The following is a 19119-nucleotide window of genomic DNA, read 5'->3' as shown; positions in this document are numbered from 1 at the left end:
CCCAGACTTGCCTCTGCAGGCAAGGCCAAGGCTCTGGCTTCATGATCCCGGGGAACCCACAGGAGGTAGCCAAAAATAAAGACACCCCATCCCCCCACTCTGCTTTGGAGGATGTTTTGAAAGCTGAGGTTCTGGTGTAGTAACTCATTTCATCCTTGTCACAACACTCTGGTCTCACTACCGTCATTAGCTCCATTTTACAGATGAAGAAATGATGCACAGGGCAGCTGACGACATGCCAAGGTGCCGCAGCTACTAAGAGGGCCGGAATCGGGATGTAAACCTAGCTGTGGGGCATCGGAGCCACAGGGGCAGCCACTCTGCCAGGCCGTGCAGGGGGGTCCCCGGGCGTTCCCAAGCCTGGCTGGCCCAGCAGTCCCCCGGAGATTGGACATGTAGATGTCCATCCCTTTCTCTCCCCCTACACACACGTGCCTGCTGAATCAGGTTCGTGGGGGAATTTGAGTTCCAGAAGTCTGCATTTTCATTCTCTAGGTGATTTAGTGTGGTAGGACCACAGAAAAACCAGATGACGGTTTCTGTGTGGACCGGCCTGGTCTCCCTTCTGGACACAGACAAGTTCCTGAAAAGACATGGGGATAAAGCATTTGTGGCCTGAGACACAAAGCCTAAAGATGACCATCTTCACTGGCTCTGTGGAGCTCGCTCCAGCAGCTGCGTCCAAGGCCAGAGCTCTCCAACCAGACATCTTGGTCTCGAAGGACTTTGCTCTTCCTTTCAACACCCTTGTATCGAGCCTTTCCTCCGGGACAGGCCGGCCAGCCTGGTCCCGGCTCCACCTGGGGAGGAGGCCGCTCTTTGGCCGAGTGAGGAGCTCCTGGCACGGCGCCCAGTACGTGGGACCGGGGGCGAAGCAGCCCCACTGCCGACGCGGAGAACACCCGGGACCAGTCCGTGACCCAGCTGAGCCAGGCTCCACTCCTGCGCAAAGGGCAGATGATGGTCATAGTAATGCCTGCCTACTTTACAAGGTGGTAGGGAGACTGGCGTGTTTGTCATCAACGTTAGACACTCTCCATGTGCTGTTTTGCCAACATTCTTTCATTTCGGCCATTCAGTGGTCCCGGAGGCTAGAGATGATCATGCCCACGTTATGGAGAAGGAGGCTAAGGAGCAAATGCAGACCTGAGATCACACCTGAGTCTGCAGACCGCAGAGCATTTTCACTGTACTGTTCCAGATGGAAGGGTAAAGATGAGGAACACGATGGTGACAGTACGGGGGCCACCCATGGGACCCAAGGCAGGGGACCCAGGCCTTGTGGACTCTGGGTTGAACACCCTGAGGCCTGGTGGGAGGGGGAAGTCAGTGCAGGGTGTGCGCAGTCTTTACTTTGAGCCGTCAGTGCCTTCAATGAATGAGGAAGAGAGGAGACAAGGTTAAAAGGACTCTCCCCACTTGCCACACGCACACACGCTTTGTTAGGATGTGATTTGCGTGTGTGATCTGATAATGGGGTCAAGAAGCTGCCCTGGCCACAGACTCTGCCTACCCACCCTCTGCCCGGCTCCCCCCGCCTCCAAGGCTGGGCATGGGGCTGCTTACTTGGAGCCCCAGAGCCGCCTTGAACCCTTCCCCTCCTCTGCTCATAAGCTAAGGCTTCATCTCATCTGCCCCAACAGCAAAGCCTGTCTGGGAATGTTCTGGTGGCTCCGGCAAGCCTGCTTTCTCTCTTTCCTGGTCTGTTCCTGTCTCGGTCTCTCCCTTTTCTGCCTTCCTTCCTTCTTTGCCCTGTCTCTCCTTGTCTCTGTTTTGGAAGGCGTTCTCAGAGGACACACACACATCCTCGAGGTCTTGATTTCTTGTCCCCTGTCCCTTTCCCTGCATGCTTTTTGTTAGGTTCTTGACTCCTGGTGTTTTTTTTTTTTTTTTTTTTTAAGATTTTATTTATTTATTGACAGAGAGAGAGAGCGCGAGAAACAGAGCACAAGCAGGGGGAGCTGCAGGCAGAGGGAGAGGGAGAAGCAGGCTTCCCGCCGAGCAGGGAGCCCGACGCGGGGCTCGATCCCAGGACCCGGGAATCACGACCTGAGCCGAAGGCAGACGCTTACCCACGGAGGGCCCCCCCCCCCCCCGCGCCCACTCCTGGTGTTTTCATCCTGTGTGTGTGGCATGGGGAGGAGAAGAGCACAGGGCATAGTAGAAAGACGAGGCCGTGGGTGACCACTTTGCTAAATGGAGGTGACAATGATGACCAACATGGGAGAAAAGAGGTCTCAGTCTGACTGTCTGCAGGTCCCTTCCTACAAAGCTCGTCTGGCTGTGTGGGGCAAGGGAGGGGATCTAAGGCTGGACTGCTACCCCGGCTATACAGTCAGTGGGGAGGGAGCACCCCGTGGCTACAGGGAAGGTCAAGACCAATGTCCTTCTGCCGCTTCTGCTCAAGAAATTCTGGAGTTGGGGACTTGTGTGTGTTTGTGTATTCAGGGGAGCCGGAGTTGCTGAATTTTTTTCTGGATTTATCTGAAGACTTGTACAAAAAATACCAGTCTGGCTAATCCCTTTTCAGCCCCCAAGAGCCTGAGGCCATTTAGAACCTCCTCCTAGAGGTCAGCGCTAGGGCGTTATGGCCAAAGGGTCCTGACTGCTCGTTCTAGGCCTCTGCGTGGACTCCCACCCCTGACACACAACACGCGCAGTGCTGGGTGGTGTCTAGCTGCACAGGCCCCCTGTGCTCGTCTCATCTGATATCCTAATGAGGGAGGTCAACGCTTTCAGGGAAAAGGGTGGGCCCTGAGGGTGACCCAAGAGCTACCAGGACAAGGGCAGAACTCTCAAGGTGGGCTCTCCCCTTTACAAACTCTGCAGGGGACAAATCAGGAGGAGCAAGGAGGTTCTGCTCACCATGACAGAGCTCCAGTATTCCCTTGCTACAACAGGCCTGGCTCATTCTTTCCCCCATTCTGGAAAGGACATCCAGGAAGACCTATGTCAGGTGCAATGGTTCAGCGGTCCGGGGAAGGAGCCAGCTTTTGCCGGGCCTTCGCCTTGAACCTAATCCAGGCCTCAGTGCCATTGAAGTCACGAGAAGCCCAGCCCGGAGCCGGCAGAACCTTCCTGTGGCCAGGACTGACTGCTGAATTAGCATGCCCCCCTTTAAGAGCCACAGAAGCAGAGGAGATGTGAGGGGGCCTGCGAGGGAAGGAAACATCACTGACAGAAGGTGCCTAGAGGGAGGGGCTGGTGGTCACAACAAGCCATGAGCCACGGTCTCACACAGTGTCACTGACGATCCGCATTCTACAGATGTGAAAACTGAAGCCTGGGGAGGCGACTCACCCAATCACACAGTTAAGAAAGGACAGGATGGAACCTGTGTCTGACCCCCTCGTGCTCATCCTCCACACCACACATGCCTGGCGTGTGGCAGGTGCTTAATGCACACGGTCGGCAAATATGAATGAATGAACAGACAGACGGATGAAAGAACTGACCAACTGCCCGTTCTCGAAGTGGGCCTTGAGGGATGCCTGGGCTACAGGGGCGGAGAGGACCAATAAGTGCATTCCAGGCTGGGCAGATGAGATGAGCACGTGGGGCTGTGCCAGGCGGGGGGAAGAGAGCTGGCTGGAGCCAGCAGGTGGGTGATGCCTCAGTGGGGTCCCGGGAGGGGCCCTCCCCCAGCCAACCTCCCAGGTCGTGGCTTCACTGTGCTCGCTGGGGAGGAAATGGGTCCGTTCAGGGTGGGGGGGGGGATGCTCATGCTCACCTAGTACCTTTCCCCTGAAATTAAACCCTTGGCCAAGTGGCCAAGGGAGGCTCACACTTATGGAAGAAGCTAAGAACGGGGACAACTACCTAGCCAAAAGTTTGGGGGCACTGGCTGTCAGCACCGTCCCCACCATCAGCACCACCTTCATCACTGCCATTGTCTCTGGCGTCATGGTCATCACCATGCCACCACGAAATTCAGTGGTGAAGACTTTGGCCCGGGAAGCTTACTGGGTCTCTAGCCCAGTGCCATCACGCACTAACCGGATGAGCTTGGGCACATTTTACAATCTGTCTACGCCTCACGTTCCTCATATATAAAATGGGATAATTTTAAAAGGTCATACCTATGAAGTTCTTAGCATCCTGTTTGGCGCATGGTGTCAGGATAAGTTAGCTATTGTTATCACTGTTACTATTTTTATCATAATGAGCCTACCAAGTGGAGATGTTGTGGGTCATTACCATAGCACCTGATTTACAGAGTGGGAATGAGACTGACTCCTCCCCACTTTTCAGGCGAAGAAAAGGTTAAGACCTAAGAAGCAAACACACTTGTCCAGCCAGCCCAGCTCTGGAGCCTGGGCAGCCAGCGGGTGGGAAGCAATGTTCTGCCCCTCCCTGTGTGCCTGTCTCTTTCATTCCTCCCCTCGGGCAGAGACCCCCAGCCTTTCCCTCTGGGTGCAGGCTCAGCTGAAATGTACTCCAAACTGTCCATTAAAACACACGGCCACTTTATGGTTTGTTCGTTTGCTCCTAAAGACGTAAAACGCAAGCTTATCAAACAAAAGTCACACTTCGCCATGCCACCTTGAGTGGTAACATTATTTGTGCCCTCCGGCCCCCACAAAGAACACTGAGTTCCCACTGGAGCTGGTGACGTGCTCCAAAGATAGACCTTTGGCACCCCTCACCCCTTCAGCCATGGGCCCAGTCACAAGGCAGGCGAGGTGGGGGCCAGACAGGTGGGGAAGAGCCCAGAGATCCTGTCTACCAGCGGGGCACCTTGGGTAAGTTTTTAAACTTCTCTGAGTGTTAATATCCTCATCTGTACAATGAACTTAATGATAAGAGCGTCCTCACTGGCTTGTGACAAGAAGTAATCAAATGATATGTCAAAGCACTTAACCCCATGCCTGGCCTCTGAGAAGGGCTCAACATACTGTAGCCAATAGAGAGAAGTTGTTGTATTGTCTTCTGGGCGTTCAAACCGCACCTTGGAGGTGGCACAAGCTGGAACTGGCCCAGGTTCTAGGCAGACCAGGCTGGAGTCCCGGGATGGGGTCAGGGTGGAGCAGAGGCAGGGCTGTGGGCACTCGTCGCTAAGAGGGCTTCTGGTGCCGGAGGCAATCTGGCTGAAGCTCTCAACCGAGCCTCTGGCAGAGTTTTGGATAGAAAAGTATGAGAGCTGACCTCCCTTAGAGCTATGCTTTTTGTCACAGACTGCACCAGAAGCCCTCTTAGCGGGGAGGGAGATTCTTTGCTGGGTCTGGAGGTGGGGCACGGGCCCACGCAGCAGCTCTGCCCCAGGCTTAGGCTGGGCACTTTGGGGAAGAGAAAGTGTAAGGTAAGATACAGCCCCTGACCTTTTGGAACTTCTGATGGGGGGTGGTGGCCATGAGGTTCGTTCCCCATGTTTCCCTTACTCCTGCTTCTGAGCACACCATAGGATCACTTTCTTCTCTCCGCACCTCTCTTCGCCCCCGGGTCGGTGTGGCCATGTGATCGCGTCAGCCTATCAAATGGGAGGAGTGACAGGCGGCACCTCCAGACGGATGCTCGGAAGAGCTGATGCCACCCTCCCTTCCTCCCACCGTAACGACGGCAGGTGGTCGAGGCTCCAACAGCCTGTGTCTTCGAATGAAGAAGCTGGGGAGCACAGCCTCCCACACCCCACGGTGGGCTTGCTGGTGTGAAATCTCAACCCTCTGCAGGTGCATGCCCACCACTCAGTGTGAGGTCGCTGAGTGCTGGGGTTGACTTGTTACGGCAGTACAAGCAAACTCATCCCGAGAAGCTAGTGAGACAAAGCCAGTGCGTGGGAGCAAAGCAGAATCCTGAGCAACAGGTGGGAGGCCCAGGCTTGAGCAACTAAGGGTGCTCAGAAAGGGCTGGACAGGGGCCCCTGGAGGGGGCTTGGGGCTGGACCTTAAAGGCTTAGCGGGATCTGAAGGATGCTAAGGAATGGCCCAGACATGGAAGGAGCCCGGGAGGTGGCTGCAGGTGGGAGTGGGGAGAGGACTAATAGAACAGGGGGATTACCGGGCAGCATACGGGGCTGACGTGCAGACTGAGACCATGAATTTAAAGCAAGGCAGCCAGCCCTACTGTGTGCTTGCCTCTAACACCAGTCAACTGCTCTGGGGCAGGCACGGAGAAGAGAGATGGGAGGGCTCCTCCCAGGCTGGGATTTGGTCAAGGGGCTGTGACAAAAGAGAGAAAGGTAGAGTTGCTGAGGGAATTTACACTGGGGCATGGAGGATGAGCCAAGGAGCAGAGCCTGGACAAGGAGGAGAGGCAAGCCGGGAGGAGGCCTGGGGTAGCCCATGGGGGCTCAGTGCAAATTCCCAATGAAGCCGAGGAATGGGCAGCGGGGGGAGCTTGAGTTGCAGGGCTGGGAGGATGGGGAGAGGTGCTGGGAATCCAGATTTGAGGGCGAGAGGAATGAGGGTTCCAGGTGTGACTGCAGGAATGGGCCTCCGCGGAGACCCGCACTGGCCACCAGGGGAGGGAGGGGTATAGTCCATCTGACTGGATGTGGATGTCAGCGAGGATGATGACAGAAGGGGGTAAAGTGAAGGCTCTGGCTAGGAGGGGGTGCAGCCATGTGTGAGCTCTGAGAGCCAGGCAGGGGCACCTGGGCTTCTCATCACTGCCCAGATTCTGGCCCTTTCTAGATGAGTGATCCGAAGACTTATTTCCCCTCTCAATGCTTTGGTATCACTTGGAAAAATGGGAACAATAATTTGTACCTGCCTCTTGGGGCTACTACGAAGACTGAAGATCAGACAAAGCACCTAAAACAGTGCTGGGGCACATTAATTGCCAATAAGTGTCAAATATTACCCCTCATAGTAGGTTGAATTGTAGCCCCCCTCCCCATGATAAGACTCTAACCACACCCCCTGCTCCCCCCCCGCCCCAGGCCAAGCCCATAAATGTGATCTTATTTGGGAAGAGGGGTTTTGCAGGTATAGTTAAGTCAAGGATCTTGACATGAGACAATCCTGGATTATTCAGGAGGGCCCTAAATCCAAAGACAAGTGCCCTGTAGGAGACAGCCCTGGTAGGAGACAGACAAGGAGAGAGACTCCCGGAGGAGGAGGCCGCATGAAGACAGAAGCAGGGAGGCCGCCACAAGCCAAGGGGCGCCTGGAACGCCCGAGGCTGGAAGAGGCAAGTAAGCATTCTCCCCCGGAGCATTCCGAGGGAGCACAGCCTTGCGGACACCTTGATTTTGGATTTCTGGCCTCTAAAACTGTGAATGAGTAAATTTCTGTTGTTTTATGCCACCGAGTTTTTTAGTAAGTTGTTATGGCGGCCCTAGAAAACTAATACATTCCTGATGTATCTGGGCCTCAATAATCCTTACCTTTGGAGACTGACATGGGCATTGAAGAAGAAAGTGCATGAAAATTTCAGGGACAGTGAAGATGACCAATAAATACTGGGTTGTCCCTCCAGAGCAGCCCCCAACCTCATAGGTAGCAGTGTTAGGGAAGGAGAGGGTGGTGCGTCACCAGACACTTGTGAGGACAATGTGACTTGACTGAGGAGGTTTCCCATCATCTGCTGACCACAGGCTGGGCTCGGGGCCACGCAGGTCTGAAGAAGCCGGGCACCGACCACAGTGAGGACAGAGGCCAGCCCATAGGGGCAAGACTAGGTGGCTCCGTGCTGTCTGATTAATCAACACAGGTCAGTGTCCCGTCAGTTTCAAATACTGACACCCCCCCGACCCCCGAGAACTTGAGTCTATGCTGAGCAGATTTGGGGTCACATTTTCTTCCCTCTCTGAGTCATAGGCAATGGGACTCCTCCTTTAACCTCACATTGGGCAAGGCTTGCTTCCATTTTGGATATTTTCAATTGGAGATCACGCAGGCTTATGGAAAATAACTTTTAGTTACAGAAAACATGAAAAAGAAGGTTCTTGGCATTTGGGAACTCTGGTAAAGCATTCTGTCTCTCTGAAACTGGAGTTTTATTTGATGTTTCTTGGAAAGAAAGTATCTGACTTACTTTATAGTCTTTCAGTTCTTCAAAGGATTCAGAATCAGACATACAAAAAAGCATAAATAATCCAAAAAAATGTTGTACTCTATCTTGTGAATGCTATTTCCTTCCTTTTCATAAGGTGTATTTATGAACTCTGAAAAGTGATTTCAGGGAAAAAAACTGCAATCTTAGTCCAGTTTTATGACAATGGAAGTGTTTTGTTCCTGCCTTGTGGATGATTTTTAAGGCAGTGTGGTATTATTTACACAAGTGACATGCTCGACTCCCTGAGGCCAAAGTCCTTCAGATTTTACATCTGCCTCCTTGGGTGTTGATGCTTTCAGAAAAGGAGATTTGTAGTCCGGGAATGTGTTCAGTTAATCCAAACAGGGCTCTTTCCCTGTTTCAGACTCCAGCTGTTAGACTTTACCTGTGGCCCGCCCACCCTCCTTCCTCCCCTCCTCCCCCCTCCCCTTCCCCCCTCCTCCCTTCCTCCTGTTTCCCTCCTCCCTGGGTCCATGTGTAATCAATTGGTCACACTGGCCACACACTGGATTTTAGCCAGGGGGAGAGGCAGGGGGGCAAGCGTGTCTTTTCCATCTCAGCCTGTCTGTCTGTCCGTCTGCCTGTCTGTCTAAACTTTCATGGCCCCGCTAGGCAGGTCAGTCCCATGGGTTGGACCCCAGTAGAGGCAACAGTCCTGTGACCCACGAGGGCGGCCAACAGCCCAGTCCCTTTGATGCTCTGAGAACAGCTCCCAGAGGCCTCTTTGCAGACGGCCATCAGATAAAAGAGGCAGTGCCCCAGGGCTGCCCCGGCCATCTGGTGGGCAAGTATTTTAAGCCTGATTTCTTCTGGAAGGAAGTTCTGGGAAACCTCTGCCCTGGTACTCCACATCTGTGCACAGTCGAAGTCCACACGTGACTGGGTCCCACAAAGGGAAGCTCTCAGGGGTCTGGAAGGAGATGGGGGAACCTCTCCCATTCCCCCTCCAATTTTGTACTCCCTGAACTTGTCCAAGGTGCTAGGGTAGCCATGTGCTTTCCCTGAAAAAAGACCAACATCACCCACAGATGTTCCTTGAGCACCTACTACGTGCCAATGCTGGCATGTAAGGAACGGGGCCCACACAGCCCTTGCTCTCACGGAGCACAGAGCCCAGACCCTGCCCATCACTGGACCACCAGAGATTAGGGCCTGAGTCCCACTCTGCTGTCCTACAGCACCCCAAGTTCTAACGCACACCAGAGTGTGGGCTCCAGGAGTGTGTGCAAAGCTTCACTGCCCAGAGACTAGAATGGAAGGTGAGACTGAATGGGGCCACTGGGGAGGGCCACAGCGGGAAGGGGACATGTGAGCAGAGACCTGCAGCTGCTGAAGATGCCAACCAGCCCTGAGCCAGCCCTGTGGCTCTCGGGGAGGAGCACGGGGGAGAGAGGCACAGCAAGACCGTGATGTGGGAGTGAGTACTCCCGGGGGGATTCTGGGAAATGGCCCATATTGTTGGGATTGATTTCCTCAAATGTCATTTTCTTCTGATTACTGAAGAGTTGAGACAGCAACCTAAGCGCCCATGCTGACAGCATTGTGAGAGGCTGACTTCTAGGTGTCATCAGGCCTTTGTCCTCCAGGGGACTTTTTTCTTTTTCTTTTTTTTTTTTTTAAAGATTTTATTTATTTATTTGACAGAGAGACACAGTGAGAGAGGGAACACAAGCAGGGGGAGTGGGAGAGGGAGAAGCAGGCTTCCCACGGAGCAGGGAGCCCGATGCGGGGCTCGATCCCAGGACCCCGGGATCATGACCTGAGCCGAAGGCAGACGCTTAACGACTGAGCCACCCAGGCGCCCCTCCAGGGGACTTTATCTATCAGCATCCTGCCAGCACCAGGGCTCTGGGCAGCAGCTTTTAAAGGAAAGGGTTTGGAGGAAGCTTAGTGGCCCTGGGCCCCGAGCAGGCGCCGTGTGGAGGGAGGAAGGGGCCACCACGAAGTAAAAGAGCACCTCCCCCCATCCCACTCTGCCAAGAACCATTTTGCCAAAGTTTGGACCTGCCTCTTAGGAAAGAAGTGTGTAATCTGAATAGGCCACTGTTCCCACGACTGTTTTTTAAAAGGCAAAAAGCACAAATCATGGTCTAGTAGCCAAGAACAGACTTGGGCTTTCATGAAAGATGATGTAGCACAGAATCCTAATTGGACATTTCACTGTCCACCCATGCGCCCCTGGGTCGTGCGGCGAGCCCCTACTGGGTGCCGGGCACTATGTTAGATCCTGCTGAACCTAATGGATGCTGCCTTGACCCTTACAATCTGGAAAGCAGAGAGATGCACTTTCAAATGGAATCATTAAAATCCCTGAGCAGGGACGAGAGCATCTACCTGGGAGCCAACGGAAGTCCAGCCCCAGAGCTCGGTGACTGGGTGCCTGAGTCAGGCTGAGTCACCTGGGAGCTTTGCTAGCCTGAACCCTCCCCAGACCAGGTGGGTGGCAGGAGTCCTGCTCTGGGAAGGACTGGGAGGAGTCAAGGCTGGGTCCATCGGGGCTCACACAGAGGCAGTTTGTGAGTGGGCTGACCCAGCATCCTCGCATAGGACTGAGCAAGTGCAAGGTGACCTTCCCCCGGAAGAGCTTGTTTTCCAACTGGGGGCCGTGTGGCTTGTGATCTCTTCCCCAACACAAGTGACTGTGTGCCCCATCTAAGTATCCATGCCTGAATGCTTGCTCTCAGGGCCTGCTGTGTGTCCTTGCTTTTCAGGGGACCAGGAGCTTTTCCCCTGATTCTGGGATCCCTCAGATGCCATGCCCAGCTGAGCTGTGAAGGCCAGGATCAAGCACAATACAATACCATTCGTTACCTGTTCTACATGCTGATTCCGATCCACCTCTTACCCCATCCTCCACACACACACACACACACACACACACACACACAGCCCAGCCAGCCACCCCTTCTCCTGTCTCTGACCTTGCTGAGCCCTTTCGATTTGCCCTACCTGATCAACTGCACTCTCCCCAGGCCCAGAGCCCCAGCAAAACCTTGCAGTGGCCTTGGCCCTGGGTCCTCCACAGCCCATGCTGTCTGTCCTCCCACTCACCCCGAATTTGGCAGGAAGCATGAATACCAGTGCCAGCGAAATCTGACAGGGGGAACCAGAAATGAGGATTGAACATTTGGCAGCTACAACAAAAATTTAAACAAACAGAAGGTACCTTACTGAGTGTTGTCCTTCAGAACATTCTTCCGGGGGGTGATGCGCTTGATCCCGAGACGCTGTCCTGGGCCACACGGTTTCTGGAGTCATCCGTGGGAGCCCTGAGTCAGCTGATTCAGTAGCAACCAAGCCCTGCCACACACTGGAGTGAAAAATACAACACTCGAATCCCACTGCAGTTTGGGAGACGTGGACCCTGGATGTGGGTTATTTTGTAAGAGCCTCACGTCAGCCGGGGTTGAGCCTCGGCACCCCCACTTCTGGTGCAGGGTCTGGCCCGTACTCAAGAGGCGTTTCCTATAGGTCTCGAGGATGGCATTGACCATCCTGCATTCCTCCTGATTAAAGACCCCATTTCCTCAGATTGTGTTTTGCAAGTTTTAAAAATGTTTCATTAAAGCAAATGCTTAAATACCGACGCTGCCGCCTTTCTTCAATCAGCAGTGGTTATAGTCCAAGTGGCTGGGATTCCTTTCTAAAACCCCAACATTTCCCCTTTAAAATGAATCGATAACACTTTGTTTCTGGATCAGCCCCGACTTGAGTTGGCAGCTCAACAAAACAGAACTCTTCATTAGCCCTTCTTCCACCCCAGCTCCCCCCACACCTACTCCTCCTCCCCGACTCCATTTCCCATCTCTGGAAGTGCCCCCCCCCCGCCCCCCAAGTCCTGGCCCAAGCCCTCCCTCAGGACGCTTGAGTCTCTTTATTCTGTGTCCCTCCGCACCGGGAGGCCCCGGCTCCCTTCCCTCCCAAGCGTCTTTCCCTCAGTCCAGGTCCCCGGCCCCCTGGGAGGCCTTCTGTCCCCTGGGTCTAACACTGCTGCTCACTGCCCACCACCCAGGCACCGCAGAGGGGTCTTACGTCTTTAACTTCTTTCTTTGACATAAACTCGGACTTATAAAGAGGTTGCAAAATAGTATAAACAATTCCCTTACAGCCCTCACCCGGACTCCCCGGAGGCTAACGTTTTGCCACCTTTGCCTTCTCCTTCCCCTTTGGCCCCAAGATATAATGCACATATGCACGTTATAGGTTTTTCTGAATGTCTGAGAGTAAACTGCAGACATGCAGTGCCCCTCACCCCTAATTACTTCAGTGTGTCTCCTAAGAACAAGGCCATCCTCTTAAACCACCCTAGTTCAACGATCAAAATCAGGAAATGAGCCTCGATGCAATATTGTTATCTAATCTACATATTTTATTCAGATTTTACTACTTGTCACAATCATGTCCTTCAGATTTTTTTTTGAGAGAGAGAGAAAGAGCGAGTGGCAGGGAGGGGTAGAGGGAGAGAAAGAGAGAGAGCGTGCACGTGGGGGTGGGGGAGGGGCCCAGGAGATTCTCTCCCTCTCCAGCAGACTCCCTGCTGAGCGAGGACCCTGACACAGGGTTCGACGCCAGGACCCTGAGCTCATGACCTGAGCCAAAATCAAGAGTCAGACACTTAACCGATGGAGCCAGGCCCCACCCCCAAATCATGTCCTTTATAGTAAACGGAAATCCCAGATCACATATGACAGTCTGTCCTCACGTTCTCTTCAGTCTCCCTTAGTCTAGAGTTCAGAGGAATCTTCCCCAAATTATTTATATCAGCTTATGTTGGTTCTGCAACAAAAGACCTCCACTGCCCTGTGGAATGAGATGGAGCCCAGTCTCTTGGGCACGGCCCACCTGGCCCTGCGGCCCAGCCCATCGTCCCCAGTGCCTCCCTATGACACTAGTTCCTGGTAGCAGCCTCACCGGCCTCTGTACCATGCCGGCCTTTCTGTCTCTGGTCTCTCAGTCTGCAACCACTCTGAGCTTGTGGATGGCTGCTTCTTGCTCTAGCCACACCACCAGACCTGCCCCACCACACTTGGCCCTGTGATCTTCACCTTTCATTGTCTGTTCCTTTGTTCATCCGCTTATCTTTTGTCCCTCACCCCCACTGAGGATAAGCCCATGGGGGCAGGGGGCTCAGCAGTCTGGTTCTGGCTGAGTCCTGAGCACTTGGAAAAAACTGGGCCTGGTACATAACGGATGTTCAATAAACATTTGGTGGATGAGGGATTTGGATTAAAGACAAGAAAATCTTTTCACCTATACTCACACGGGTTAGAGATTTTATAGAAAATGAATGAAGAAGAAAGAAATGTTTTTTTCTCAGACAGCTTTTGGAAATGTCAGCCAATGACCTAGGAAGCTTTGGTGACACGGCCCTCTTCTTCCAACGGTCCAGACATCAAGATAATAGAATGGATTTACTTTTTAAAAGAATGTGCCAGATTGTCTACATCCAGGGCTTTCTGTGACAGGCTTCTCAGCAGAAATAAGTGACACATATCGACATGAAGGTCATGGCTGAGTAACATGGGGAAGAGTTTCTGACCAACCCACAGGCTGCCTGGAACCCACTCAAATAGCAAAGGGGGCTCCCTTTCCTGTTGGAAGGGCCTTGAGAGGCCCCGAACGACCTTGGAGGACCCCAGCCAGATCTCCAACCTCTCCTCAGGCCTCTACGGAAAAAGCCCCCAGCCTGGGGCCCGCAGAGTGAGCGGACAGGTCAGGGGCGAGCCTGGGCCTCGGGCAGGCAGGACCGGACTGCTCGCACTTACAACTGGACACTTCTGCACCTTCACCAGGGAGTGGACTCCTCAGCTCTAGACACGTGTCTGTCAAGGGATCTGTACACGTCACTGTATGTACTTGTCCCCCCATAAAATTTTTTTCCAAAAGAGAAAAGAAAATTGGGGCAGCTTTGGCTCTCTGAAAGAGCAGCAGCTTTTGGAGATGGCCTGCCTGAGTCCCCAGGGAGCCCAGTCCTGACTGCTACAATGCAGTTTTCATTGGAGAAAGGGGTAGACGACCTGAACCCCAAACTCTGCCCTGGCCTGGAGCCCAGGGGTGTGCATCAGGATGAGACAAGCAAAAGGAACATTTGTATCCAGCCGGGGCTCTGGGCTCAGACACAGTGCAGAGTCCCAGGGCTGCCTGGTAGATGAGGCAGCATATGGAAGGCTGGGGAGGCTCTGGGTTCAGAGCACCCTCCTAGCTCAGGTCTGGGAAGAAACGTTCAAGGGCTAGATGAGAATGGAAGTGAGCACATTCTGTTCCTAACGGATGCACAACAGGCCCTCCCTGACTGACCTCACTCTACATTCCTAGGTGGGAGACCACATTCACAGGGTCCATGACCCCTCTGCTCCATCACCCCAGACTGGGATGCCACCACTAACATGACCTGACCTGTGGACAAATGCCTGGAGGCTGCTGTGCTGGAGTGAGTGGGGGCTGCAGGTGGACAGAAGGGACCACAGCTTCTGTCAGACTGAGGTCAAACCTTATAGAGCCACGGGCAGCAGTCAGGAGGCTCAGAAAATACCCAGAACTCTTGGGACAACCCACATGTCCACAGGAGGCCATCAGGCGAGGTCACGGAGAGTTGCAGGACAGGGGCCTCTATGGGGTGTGCCATTGGTAAAGCTGAAATGCCCTGGGGCCAGAGATGCAAGTGAGCCCTGGGGCCCACAGCACCCACCCCCTCCTGTCCCTACAAGGTGGCTTGGACCAGGCCACAGAGCGTCACAAGTTCCCAGAATGCCTGGAACTGTTTTCTGAGGCAAGGCAGCCAGCCTCACGGGCATCCCATCTGAGGCAGACCCCGCCTGGTCTCAGCCTCCTGCTGAGACCCTCCCAGGACCTGAAAGGAGGAAGGGGAGTAGTCCTATGTGGTCTGGCAGAGTCCCTGCTGTGACGATGAGCTCGGTGACCCTGGGCAAGTAGCTTAAATGCTTTGTGACTCAGTTTCCCTATCTGGACACTTGGGGTAATACGGACAGTTTCTTCAAAGGGCTATTTGAGATGATGAGATACTCTGAACAGGACCTCATACATATGTGCCCAGTGGTTGGCTGTCACCATGGGTGTCATTACGGGGGGCTCTGGGGCCGGGTGGGAGGTGGGGGAGACATGGGTGGAGCCGCACATCCCCCCACATCACCTCTCCAAGCTCCTGAAACAGCTCGCTCCCTGGGATTTCAGCACAGAATTTCATCGGAGTCTTTCTGCTTCCTGCCCATGAGACCTGGAGCAACACAGCTCCCTAGCATGTCCTAGTCTTAAGCAATTTTTTCTAAAAAAAATATTTTATTTATTTATTTGGCAGAGAGAGAGACACAGCGAGAGAGGGAACACAAGCAGGGGGAGTGGGAGAGGGAGAAGCAGGCTTCCTGCTGAGCAGGGAGCCCGATGCGGGGCTCGATCCCAGGACCCTGGGATCATGACCTGAGCCGAAGGCAGATGCTTAACAAGACTGAGCCACCCAGGCGCCCCTAGTCTTAAGCATTTTTATAGTTTCATTTGCACTATTTGCACACTTGCATTTGGTAGAGTCTTATTACATACTTGGATTGAATGAATGTTTTAGGAAAACCATTACTTAAATTACTAAGAGAGAAATGAGGTTGCATAAACTCTCTGATGTCCTTCTGGGCCAGAAAGCCAACAACGGAACATGACATCCTTAGGGTGTATCTTAAGAGTGGCCGTCCAAGTTCGATCTTGTTTCGTTAGCAGATAGGGGCTTATTGTAGAGCTGATTCTCCCCAAATCTGCTTTAAGGAGACAAAGGGGAGCAGTTGTGATGATTTTCCCTTGCTGAGTCCCTTTTGGAAACACAGTTATATGGCAGAACATTCTAGAAACAAGGGCTTTCAACATTCTAATGTATCTTCTTGGTAATGACTTCTTCTAAGGACTCAGGGCTTGTCTCAGAAAACAGGAGTGTTCAGGAAAGGAGACCCCCATGGTAGAAATGAGGAAAGTTGGAGAATTCTTGCCTTGTCATTTTCCATGTTCTCACACATCCTACTTGGTCTTGCCCTAGTGGAGAATTTTAACAAGCAGCTTGTCACCTCTCACTTTCTGAATTTGTTTTCTTCAGAGAGAACTCCTTACCACCTTTTTATTCAGCCCCTTCCTGACAGGTAGGAACGAGTCAGCGCTTATGGCTGCTGCCAGCAACGCAAAGCAACTCTGGTTAACTCAGCACACAGCGAACTTACTGGAGGGGTGGGCGCCAGGCTCACAGAACACACAGGAAGCTGGAAGACTGGGCACTGGCATGCTGGTGGCCGGGCAGCAGAGCACCACGGCCAGGGAACGCGAACACAGCCCCCCTCAGCCTCAAGGATGCTGCCCTCCCAACAACCCCTCTTTTTGCCTCGTTTGCTCCAGATTCAAAGAGTGTTGCATTGGCCAAGCTTAGGACACGGGTCTGCCCTCAGCGGTGCCAGGGGCAGGGAGAGAAAGGGAAATTGTGGTGGAGGTTAAGAAAGGGAGGATAAGTGGGTTGGACGCTGGATAATCCCTGTCTCTCCCACAACGAAAAGCTACCAAGAAATGTGCAGGTTACATGGAAGAAAAATCAAGTGTACTGAAAGCATCAAACAGCAAGCCTCGTAGATGGATACAAATACTACCCACCTTGAAAAACATCTTGGAAAAATGACAGTGCTCCCCTAAATGAATATGTGGTCCCCATCATCCCAAACAAGATCCCCACAGAACTTTTCAAGCTTAAACAGATTCTAAAATGCACATTTAAGACAACATGCCAAGGGGTGCCTGAGTGGCTTAGTCGTTAAGTGTCTGCCTTCGGCTCAGGTCGTGATCCCAGGCTCCTGGGTTCGAGCCCCACATCGGGCTCCCTGCTCGGCGGGAAGCCTGCTTCTCCCTCTCCCACTCCCCCTGCTTGTGTTCTCTCTCTCGCTGTCTCTCTGTCAAATAAATAAATAAAATCTTTAAAAAAAAAAAAAAGACAACATGCTGAGTGTCCGGACAATATTGAAAAGTAAGGATAAGAAATTTAAAACATAAAACTGGAGTACACAAACTGGTGAAGGGGATGAAGAGGCTCAAGCTTCCAGCTGTGAACTAGACAAAGCCATACAGATGAACAGCACAGCAAAGGGAATATACTCGTGTTGTGGTGACTTTGTACGGTGACAGACGGTGGCCGCACTTCCTGTAGTGCGCATCTTGTAACGTTGATAATTTCAAATCACCCTTGTTGCACACTTAAACTAGTATTGTGTCAACTATACTTCAATTAAGAAAAACTATAGTAATCGGGATAATGTAGATTAAACAAGATCATCAATGGAAAAGAAAAGAACTGAGAAACAGAACCACCTATATGAGAATTGGTGGATGTCAAATAGCCATTTCAGGCTGGTGGAGAAAAGAGGAGTCTTAGCTGTCTGGGGGGAGGGTCGGGGTGGGGGAATAAAGGTAGATTCATACAGCATATCATTAAAAAAAATAAATCCAGAAGATTAAAAATAAAAAAAACCTGTAGAGTTATATGAATAAAATGTAATATTTTTGAAACTTTAGCAGAGGGAAGGTCTTTCAAGATACAAACTACAGAGGCCTAGAAGTAGGGTGAAATCTAACTTCTAAAGTGGTAACAACTACATCAAGTGCATCTCAGGCAGTAAAAAAACACGCGCTGGAATAGAACATACGTTCACAAAAAGATGTGAAGAAGGATATTCACAGCAGCTTCATTCCTCCTGGCCCCAAACCTGGTAAGAGCTCAGGTGTTCACGAACAAGGCAACGGACCACGTGTCATCTGGTCATACAGTAGAATAATACCTGACTTAATAAAAAGGAAGTTACTGATTATAACCTGGGTCTCAAAAACATTAAGCTGAGCAAAAAGAAGCCAGACACACACACACACAAAAACCACGTTATCTGCCTGATTCTATTCAAACTATCCACAAAAACTAATTTACAGTGGGAAAAAAATGAGAACCGAGGTCACCCCTGGGGGTGGGATGGAAGGGATTGCCTGGGAAGCAGCATGAGAGAACTTTCTAGGATGATGGCGATGTTCCTCATCTTGATAGCAGTTTGAGTGACAGCTTTATCCTTGGTCAAAATATAGCAAATGCACACTTAACATTTGTGTTTTATTGTGTGTACATTTTATCTCAAAAGAGAAAATTATTAAAAAAAACCAACTCTAAATAATCTGTGTGCTGAAGTAGTTAGGGATGAGTACCAAGGACTATGGTTTACTCTGGAATGCACTGAAAAGTGAGATGGATTAGTGGATGTATGTGTGACGTTAAAAGAAGTATAGCAAATTGCACAACGTAGAATCTAGGGGGTGGGTGTATTGATTCTCTGTACAATTCTTTCAACTTATCTGTGTGTTTAAAAATCTTGATACTACAATGTTAGGGGAAAATAGCAACAGACTAAAGGAAAGATATTTCAGATACGTTAAGAGATGTTTTACTCGTGCTTTATAGAGCTCATCATCAGCAGAAAAAAATGAAAAACCCCATTGACTGTAAGTAAAGCCCTTGATAAAAAAGGCACATGCCAACAGTATCTGAAAAGATCATGCTATTTGTCAATAGAAAAATCTGAATTCGACTAACAATACTACTCCTCCCCCCTCCAGGCTGATACCAACGTGGGAACACTTGGCGGAGAGCGTTCTCACCTGCTGCCAGGTGAGTGCAGCCAGGTTGGCGACATCTCCCAACTCTGCTGAAGGGGATACCCCACCTCCCGGTACCACCACCACCACCACCACCACCACGCAACCCTCCCTCTTGCTGGCGAGGAGCGGCCAGGCAGCCCTGAAGACCCAGAAATGCCAGAAGCGGGACGCCAGGCAGCAAGCAGCCTATCTGTGTGCACTTGATGCAGAGGTCAGAATGAAGTGGTCACAATGGTAAGATCTAAGACCTGCTGCTAAGTCAGAATCACATGCGAATTACAGCATTTGTAGAAAAAGCAAAACCAACGTAATGTAAATAAACACACAGAGCAACGGAAAGGATCTGGAAAAATTTGAACTCTTGTGTTGGTGTGGACGTAGGACCGGGGATGGGAGCCGAACAAGCTGGGTTTGAAATAAATGAGATCTGAAATAAATGTAGACACACACATA

At 51.9% G+C, this 19119-nt stretch overlaps 1 long non-coding RNA gene across 2 annotated transcripts in view; it reads left to right on the top strand.

Moving 5' to 3' along the window:
• Positions 1-19119, top strand: part of LOC112821020 (uncharacterized) — a 300721-nt gene extending 281602 nt beyond the window's left edge. For both annotated transcript variants that reach the window (XR_012379728.1, XR_012379724.1), the window contains one exon: positions 18625-19119. This is a non-coding gene — a long non-coding RNA (uncharacterized lncRNA). The remainder of the gene's footprint in view (positions 1-18624) is intronic.

Source organism: Callorhinus ursinus, unplaced genomic scaffold (assembly GCF_003265705.2).
Source record: "Callorhinus ursinus isolate GAN/ISIS: 27379988/994484 unplaced genomic scaffold, GSC_fseal_2.0 scaffold10, whole genome shotgun sequence".
Taxonomy (NCBI): Eukaryota; Metazoa; Chordata; class Mammalia; order Carnivora; family Otariidae; genus Callorhinus; species Callorhinus ursinus.
The sequence above is the reverse complement of the archived record's forward strand: the minus strand, read 5'-3'. Positions and strand labels throughout refer to the sequence as shown.